Raw genomic sequence first — 10,044 nt, forward strand, 5'->3', positions numbered from 1 at the left:
AAGAATAAGTTAGAGAGAGTTCTGAAATCATATAATATCCGGTACTGTTGTGTAACATGAGTTTCTGGACAAAATACAACCAGGCGTAGTCAGCAACTTGCTATGAAGTATGGTTCATATAGGTTGTTTGTAATTTTATACCAAAAGCTCTCGTAGCTCAGTTGGTTAGAGCACCCGTTTAGTAAGCGGGAGGTCTTGAGTTCAACTCTCAACGAGAGCAATTTATACTTTTTTGTTTTGAGTCTCCACTGATTCTTGTCTTATTTTTTCTGTTCTCATGATGTGTGTGCACTTGTGCTTCAAAAGAGTAATATTTCTTGTCTTATTTTTTCTGTTCTCATGATGTGTGTGCACTTGTGCTTCAAAAGAGTAATATTTTCATAATCTAGTGCACTCATAACCCCTCTTCTAACCAACATATTGACCGTTTAGCAGCAGCAACATAGTTTTTGTTAGCATGAATAACATACAGAGTATAAAATTAGTTGATTATGAGAACCTATATAATGGTTTTTCTTTCTATTTGGCCATTACGAATTGTAGAGACTCACCACAATCATAAATTCTTTAAGACTAGCCATAAGAGCCCCATCCGAGCTGCCGCTTTAGCATGCACTTTAATTGTCAAAGCATTTGTGGTGCAGTTGTGCTCCTCCATATCATCCTTCCGACGGGTAGAGGAGACAGAAGGTATTTTCCCTTCTTTGCTTAAAGTTGCGATGTATATGAGTACAGGCTCGTGTCATTTCGCTCTTTCAACATACGCTTAAGACTTGCAGAGATGAAAATAAATTTGACATGCTATAGGAGGACAAAATTGATAAGCTAAAAGCAGGCGCTCCCCATTTAGGATGTGAAAGGAGTTTGTCTTGGCAAAGATGCTAACCAGGTTAACCTCTGTCTACCAAAATACCTTGATGCAGCCATGGTAGTTAGCTAGTTGCGTTGTGTCAACGGAAAGAGTCAACATTGTTGTTGTTTTGTGTCAGCTACAACTAAGTAACAAGGATACACCGAAGTAATGAATCCTGGAAACTTTTTTTTTTTTGGAGGAATTATCTTGGAAATTTGTTACTCCCTTGATCCATAATAATTTTCGGGGCTTCATAATAATTGTCGGGGCTTCAAAAACCACGACAATTATTATGGATCGGAGGGAGCAGTTACAATCCACGTTGCAGCGGACAAGTGTCCGATGGCCATGCCAACCGTGAGGCATCGTTACATCACAAGATACAAAAAAAAACAGAACATACTATTTTTTCATCTTGATAGTCAGGGAGCTACTCTTGAAACATATGCATTAAATAATGGAAATTATGATGAGTTGAGAGGTGTTCATGTAAGAAATATGCCCTAGAGGCAATCATGGAGATGATTATATTTTTTTTGTATCCATGAGTTATTGTAATCATCCTTGAATATCCATATAAGGCAACTTGTATTGATTGACAATTACGTAAATTGTTTATGAAACTATTTCAGTGTATCGTTTTCTAAAGTTATTCCTCGTCGGAGTTCATGTGAGGACACATGAGAATATTAGACTAGCACATTGATTGGTTGATGACTATCGTTTCGCATGTAATAGACATGGAGATGTCAAACTAACAATGTGGACACATGGTATGAACATAGGGTTGGACTGACCTAACCTGAGATAAGACAATTATACTTGCAATTCTCTCTCGACGCATTATGTACGCTTTGTCCTTAGACCAGATGTTGTCGCATGTACTTGAGATGTGAATTGACCTACTTAGGGGCTATCAAATGCTACACCGTGACATGGTAGTTATAAAGGTAGCTTTCGGGTTTGTCCTGAAGCATGTTGTGAGGCATGGTCAATCAAGATTGGATTTGCCCCTCTCTTCATGAGAGAGATATCTTTGGGAGCCTCGAGTGATCGGATCCATAAATGCATGGTTGTGCTACATAAGGTTAAGAGTTAACCAGTTGTAAGGGATTCCGAATCACATGATCGAAAAAGATGTAGGATAACGTAGCATAGAAAACAAAAATTTTCCTACGGCGAACACGCAATCCAAGCCAAGATGCAATCTAGAAGACGGTAGCAACGAGGGGATTATCGAGACTCACCCTTGAAGAGATTCCAAAGCCTACAAGATGAGGCTCTTGTTGCTGCGGTAGACGTTCACTTGCCGCTTGCAAAAGCGCGTAGAAGATCTTGATCATGATCGCTTCCGGCGCCACGAACGGGCAGCACCTCCGTACTCGGTCACACGTTCGGTTGTTGATGAAGACGACGTCCACCTCCCCGTTCCAGCGGGCAGCGGAAGTAGTAGCTCCTCTTGAATCCGACAGCACGACGGCGTGGTGTCGGTGGTGGTGGAGAAATCCGGCGGAGCTTCGCTTAAGCGTGCGGGATGTGGTGGAGGAGAGAGACCGCTAGGGTTTGGGGAGAGAGGGGGGTTGGGCGCCGGCCCTCTAAGGGGTGCGGCCAAGGCTGAGGCTTGAAGTGGTCAGCCCCCTCTCTATGCCCCTCATTATATAGGTGGAAGCCCCAAGAGTTCTAGTCCAAGTCTTCGAGTAAGACCCCAACACTAAAACCTCCCATATGTGGGAAACCTACTCAAGGAGGGAGTCCTACCCAAGGTGGGACTCCCACCTTTCCTTGAGGTGGGTTGGCCGGCCACCCTAGAGGAGTCCACCTTGGACTCCTCCCCTTTAGGGTTGGCTGGTCATGCAAGTGGAGTCTCTTCGGGACTCCACTTTCCAAAGTGTCATTCTTCCGGACTTTTCTAGAACCTTCTAGAACCTGCCATAAATGCACCGGATCATTTCCAAACTTGGAATATGACTTCCTATATATGAATCTTATTCTCCGGACCATTCCGGAACTCCTCGTGATGTCCGAGATCTCATCCGGGACTCCGAACAAATATTCGAACTCCATTCCATATTCAAGTTCTACCATTTCAACATCCAACTTTAAGTGTGTCACCATACGGTTCGCGAACTATGCGGACATGGTTGAGTACTTACTCCGACCAATAACCAATAGCGGGATCTGGAGATCCATAATGGCTCCCACACATTCAACGATGACTTTAGTGATCGAATGAACCATTCACATACGATACCAATTCCCCTTGTCACGCGATATTTTACTTGTCCGAGGTTTGATCTTCGGTATCACTCTATACCTTGTTCAACCTCGTCTCCTGACAAGTACTCTTTACTCGTACCGTGGTATGTGGTCTCTTATGAACTTATTCATATGCTTGCAAGACATTAGACGACATCCCACCGAGAGGGCCCAGAGTATATCTATCCGTCATCGGGATGGACAAATCCCACTGTTGATCCATATGCCTCAACTCATACTTTCCGGATACTTAATCCCACCTTTATAACCACCCATTTACGCAGTGGCATTTGATGTAATCAAAGTACCTTTCCGGTATAAGTGATTTACATGATCTCATGGTCATAAGGACTAGGTAACTATGTATCGAAAGCTTATAGCAAATAACTTAATGACGAGATCTTATGCTACGCTTAATTGGGTGTGTCCATTACATCATTCATATAATGATATAACCTTGTTATTAATAACATCCAATGTTCATGATTATGAAACTAATCATCCATTAATCAACAAGCTAGTTTAAGAGGCATACTAGGGACTTCTTGTTGTCTACATATCACACATGTACTAATGTTTCGGTTAATACAATTATAGCATGATATATAAATATTTATCATAAACATAAAGATATAAATAATAACCACTTTATTATTGCCTCTAGGGCATATCTCCTTCAAAAGAATGGTAAGGTTGGAGCTAACCGAATATTGTGAGGCAAAGGGAAAGGCATGTACAAAACACTGTGATGATTCATTCGATAATCTTTACATGCATTTATGAGTTGACACATCTTGCTAGAGGCCACTACCAACTATTTTTCAAGTAGAAGTACCCGTGCCATGTCTATTCGCATGTGAACCCATAGGATCACACACTTTTTTCGATAAAGGGAATATATTAATATCAAAAGATACCAATTACACCCAACCTCTGCAACATGATCACACACTTAAGGGGCTGAAGCCTAATTCAGATTGGGTCTGCATTAGACTAGTCTTAGGGTACTAATGGGCCTCAAGTGTTGAAGCTCAACGGGGATGCCTATATAAGACAGGGTTGGACGAGATGATTAGGGTTGAACCAGTCCATCCAGCCGCCACTCCTCTCATGCCTTAGTTGCACGTGCGGACCTAGCAGTTTGGTGTGCGACGCTTCCACTCCGTGCATGTGGATACCTTGAAGGTGTTGCATCTATAGCACTTGAATGAGCCGCACAAGAGGGAGTTGTTCGTGGGACGAGGAGGAGGGGGACGTAGTACGACTATACTGCCCTTACGTGGTTCATCGAGTTCCACAATTGCGTGTCTAGTGGTAATCACGTGATCTAAGACTACATCAATCCTGGTTTACATGGTAGAAAATTTTATTTTGCGCTATTATAGCCTACACATATCCTTACATATCACTACTCACATGTGTGTACACAATTGTACTGAAAAGTGTATCCTAGCATATTTATTATTACTGATAAGCATTATATATTATATGTGTTGGTCTCGGTGTAATAAGGAAACATAGAGGATATGTGATAACAACTTGTAGAAATCACCTTGCCAAGCTTAATCACTTTCTAGATTCGATAATTTCTAGATCTTTAGGTTGTTGCTATATATATCTGAAACCGGATCAAAGATAATCAATCATTTTCCGGGTACCGTAAACACTTTGTAGCCCTAGTAAGGTTATTAGAGTTCTTGTTATTTACTTTTTTATTTAATTGCATTTCATTTTTAATTAATATTTTGCAGCTAGAGAAAAAACCCAAAATAGTAGTCTGCCAAACAAAAAAAACTCACAGCACCCCCCCCCCCCCCCAATAATGACAATTTGTGTACTCAACCTGATGTTGCATCGTAAGAACTACGAAATTAAGCTTAACCTCTTTAAATTGGTTCAATAAAACCAATTTAAATAGCGCATTATAGTACAACTGTTGGGGATCTAGTATAGCATATTTTGGTAAGTAACGAGTGTTGAACATATAAGAAGTTGAAGGTTCTACACAATTGACGAATAAATAATTATGAGTGTTGCAAAGATTTATGAAATTGTGATTTCTTTTGCGCTTCCATGTAAAAATATGAGCAAACAAGCGAGGCCAAGGTCCCCGGGTAGGCCCATGTAGCATAAAGTTGGACCAGTCGGTCAGGGTGGGGTGCCTCATCCTAGCGACTATGGTGCTCGACAAAGGCTCATATCACGATATTATCTTAGAGGGCAAGCCACACAAAGATCTCCAAGCGGATTCTACAGAATATACTTTGTAACCAACTCAACTTGAATCTAGATTATCTTGTTGGGTTTTTTCATCTATATATAAGCCAACTCGACACATGTAACCCTAGACCCACCACGTGTATAAGGGAGTCTAGCAGCATGCCGAGCAGGAAATTCTCATTCATCCCACACGCCTCTCATATGGGCGAGCTATCCACCACTATATATAGACGACCTTGAGATCTCCTGGAGTTTGTCCTGATTACACCAAAAATAGCACACTCCTCCTCAAATAAGAAGTTTGGTCGTTGCCAGAGGTGTTTCCTAGGCCCGAACATATCTAAATTAGGCACCGTGTGTTTCCACCTGAGTCTGCGCACGTGTACCCGTTGAACACAAGTACCGGGAAACTACCACGACAGTTGGTGCGCCATGTGTGCGTAGCCTGTTCGGATCGATCTACCTCGACAAGTTCCGATGGACAAACGCATCATCAACATCAGTGGTACTACCGCTGCCTCCGGTTAAGCATTCAGCTAATGGGTGGCCCATGTACTCCTCTTTGTTGGGTAATGGTTAACCCATATACCCGTCATTGCAAGATTTTTCTACTATTCTAATGTATACCTGTATTCTGCAAGAAGTGGCATTATTTTGTTGTTTTCTGAGAGACTAACGCTTAAAACCTTTAACTAAATGTGATTCCCATAATTAATGACTCCAAAATATAATGGAAAGGAATCTCATCTGCATGGATTACATTATTGTGTCACTTAGTGACATAGGCACCCCAAATGGGCCTGCCATAGATGGTACCCGGGATTTACTGAAGGCCCACTATCCGAAGAATAAGAAGATTCGGGAGCCCAAGATGTATTAAGGAAAGCTAGAGTTGTAATAGGAAGTATTATTTGTAATCTGGCGGGACGAGTTAGAAACCGTCCCGAACTCTGTAACTTGTACGATACGAAACCCTCGGCTCCACCTCCTATATAAGGGGGAGTCGAGGGACAAAGAAAGGATCGAATCTACTGTCAACATAACCCTAGTTTTCATAATCGCCGAGTACTTTTCGCCTAAACCTTCGAGATCTACTTGCCCTCTACTTCTAGCAAAACCCTAGTCTACAATCTGTAGGCATTGACAAGTTAATCCTTTGTCAATTGGCGCCGTCTGTGGGAATTAGAGGCTGCAAGGATCTGATCTCGATGGCACGTTCAAGATCTTCGACTTCATCAACAGCAAGCAACGCGATGGATCGAGGTAACAAGGGAAAAACTGATCTATTCAATTTTATTCCTCACCCGCCCTCCCGTATGGATGCATGTGCCTATCTGGAGGAGCCCATCGTCATGACGTTCGGAGAATTCCAATTTGGCGTCAACAAGGAAGGATCCTACCGTCTCGAAGTTCCGATCTCGTCGGAATTTTCAGCGGTCGACTCCAACTTTTCGTCGACTGACGAGGAGTTTTCGTCGACATACTTCGTCGACAACAAGGCAAGCGGAAAGCTCGCCAAGATCTCCAGCAACACATCCTTCGAGTCATCTGCGGACTCATTTATAAGCAGCGACTCCGACAAATCGGCAGCTTCAACTTCATCGACAAGTCTGCTGCCATCGGAAAGGTCTTCACCACTCTATATGATGGTGTCACCAGTCCCGACAAAAACCAATGCACAAAATACCATCAGATCTATGTGGTAGAAGGGGCAGGCACATCAGACCCGCCAACATCAGAGGCTTTCGACGAATTGGGAAATCCATACGTCGATCCCGCTGATCTCAGACATGGTCTAGGCACCAAATATCCTGGATCCACAACTCGCGCAAGAGTACAGCTCCCGCAAAGTGCGTGGGATAGGGCTGCGAAAGCCATGGATGGTTCAGAACCCATGACCAACACCGCTCTTTGCACAAGAACTTCAAGCATATCAATATAGACTTGCTCGTGTAAGCAGAGAGTTGGAAAAACAGACAGCATCCTTGAATAGGAGAAAAGAAGCGACTTAGCATCAAGCGGACGCCGGGCAGATTTAAGTCGCCTTTCAGAAATACGGAGATAGTCACGAGAAGCTCGGAGGAGAGCAATGTCTCGATCGCAAAACATACTGAAGCAGAAAGAGGAAACATAATCCAAAATCTCGACATGTCCTTTATGTCGATCGACGAAAGAGGAAATATCATCCCGAAAACGCCAGAGGCAGGTTACATGGCAACACAAGCATACATCTTGGCGTCCAGACCACCTCCTGGGGACTCGAGAGAACCATTGTTCAATATGGCAATGGCCGGAGTAGGGGTTATGGGGACAGCGTTTGCAACAACGCCTCCCGAAGAAAATCCCAGACAAAATAGTCCACGACCCGCTGCAGCAGTTCAAGACCCACCAAGAGCAAGTGGAGCAAGAGACACAGCAGTCCAAGTAAGGGTGGACAGAGCGCGACAAGAAAGGAGGGACCGTCAGTACTCGCCAGAGCTTGCCGACGAAGATATGTGTGGGCTCCCATGCTTTACGAGAAGAGTGCGAAAAACTCGAGTCCCAAAAGGGTTCAAGTTACCCGAGAATTTCAAGAAGTTCGACGGCCTGCAAGATCCCGAGGATTGGCTCGTGGATTATCTCGAGATGGTGAAACTGGTAGGAGGAACCAGAGCAACAGCTATGCAAAGTATCCAAGTTCACCTGAGTGGTGCCGCAAGATCTTGGATAAAGAAACTCCCCTTGAACTCCATCGACAGCTGGGAAACCTTTGAGGACATCTTCGTGAAGAACTTCCGATCCACACGCAAAAACCCGCGTCGTTGGAAGAATTACGAGCGTGTCGACAAAAACATGACGAGTCGATGAGAAAATATATACAGCGGTGGAACATTATCAAAAACTCGGCGAAGACATATCGACGAGAGGGCAATAGATGCGTTCGTGGCGGGAATCCGGCGGCGGACTTCGTCGAGGACTTGGGGAGAACTAATCCCAAGACAATCTCAGCGTTGATGGAAATCGCTAACAAGTGGGCAGATGGAGAAGACGCAATATACAACAAACGACACAGGTCGCCAGAAGAGGATCGTAGTCGAAACTATCAAAATAGAAGGCGATTTTCTCGCCAGTTCTACAACAACGATGCTCCCGGCCACATATCAGCTGGTTTTCGAGGAAACCCTGGTGGAAAGCTTGATCGAGATGATTATCAAAGGAGCAATGAGCAACAAGGCGACAATAGAGGTGATTTTCGCGGCAACGAGACAAAATAGTGGACCAAGAATTCAGAGACCTTACGTGTCTCCCGAAGAGATGATGAATGGTCCGTGTCAAATGCACTTTTACCTCGACAACAATGGAAAGAGACAGTCAGGACATCTCCAGAAAGACTGCCGCAATTTTCAGGCAATGTTGCGAGCCGCAGGAATCGCAAATGCCCAAGCAAATAACAAATCCTCGGGAGCCAAGGAGCGAGATTCACCTTCCACCTCCTCCCGCAATAACCGAAGAAAATCGACACCAGCTCGTAATAGCGGCAGCACCACAACCACCCCCATATGTCGATCCCAATTCCAATGGCGCAGTTTTGATGATTCGAAAGCTAGGCCGTCCAACGGGCGCGAAGGTCATATCTCGACAAGTGTTTATGGCGTAGAAGATGCCTCCACCAACGATCGAGTATCTAAATTGGTCGGGGGCAAGACATAGGCTTCACAATCGCGGATCACCCGCAGCAAGTTCCTCGACCGGGACAATCAGCACTTATTCTACCCGCAGAATTGCTGGGTTCGACGTGTCGCGAGTTTTCATAGATGGCGGCAGCATCTAAACCTCATGTATGCGAGACACATTGAGGAAGATGAACATATCCCTGGCAAACTTGAAACCAAGCGACACACGCTTTCACGGGATCACACCGTAGAAGCCAAGTTACCCATTGGGCAAGATCAACCTCGACGTTCAATTTGGAACCCGAGAAAACTAGATGAATAGAGAACACGGAGTTCGAAGTTGTGGATTTCCCGTCGCAATATCACGCTTTGTTGGGACGACCAGCGTACGCCGGGTTCATGGCGATTGCCGCATTATACATATCTGTTGTGGAGGTTGCCTGGGCCTAAGGGACCTATCACAATCAAAGGAAGCTTTGCACTATCCGATAAATGCGACAAGGATTTTCATCGACTGTCAGAAACTTTCGGGATGCAAGCAGAATATGCGGCACCTAGGTTCACTGATTATGATGTGCTGCCTGAGGTAGGAAGACCTTCTAAGGAGCCAACTTTCAATATAAATAAAGATTCAAAAGAGGTACAGATCCACCCGACAGATCCAAAGAAAACGACGTCCATTGCTGCAAACATGGATGTCGCATAGGAAAGCGCGCTCGTCGAGTTCCTCCGTGAGCACTGGAAAATCTTCGCATGGTGTCCAGCCGACATGCCAGGAGTACCCAGGGAACTTGCCGAGCACCACCTCAATTTGGATCCTCTTGCACGACCAGTAAAGCAACCTTTACGGCGTTTTTCAGAGCCTAGCCGCAAAGCTATGTTATCAGAAATAGATCGACTCAAAGATGCCGGGTTCATCAGAGAAATATCTACAGAAGCCACATGGGTAGCTAACCCAGTGATGGTGCCGAAGAAACACACAATAGTCCTTCGCATGTGCGTCGACTTTACGTGTCTCAATAAACATTGTCCCAAGGATCACTTTCCCCTCCCAAGGATCGA

At 44.4% G+C, this 10,044-nt stretch overlaps 1 non-coding gene across 1 annotated transcript; it reads left to right on the plus strand.

Moving 5' to 3' along the window:
• The first annotated feature begins 146 nt into the window (after positions 1-146).
• Positions 147-220, plus strand: TRNAT-AGU (transfer RNA threonine (anticodon AGU)). The gene has a single exon. It is a non-coding gene; the product is annotated as a tRNA-Thr (tRNA).
• Positions 221-10,044: the final 9,824 nt, after the last annotated feature.

The sequence above is a fragment of the Lolium perenne genome, chromosome 5 (assembly GCF_019359855.2).
Source record: "Lolium perenne isolate Kyuss_39 chromosome 5, Kyuss_2.0, whole genome shotgun sequence".
In the NCBI taxonomy this organism is placed as follows: Eukaryota; Viridiplantae; Streptophyta; class Magnoliopsida; order Poales; family Poaceae; genus Lolium; species Lolium perenne.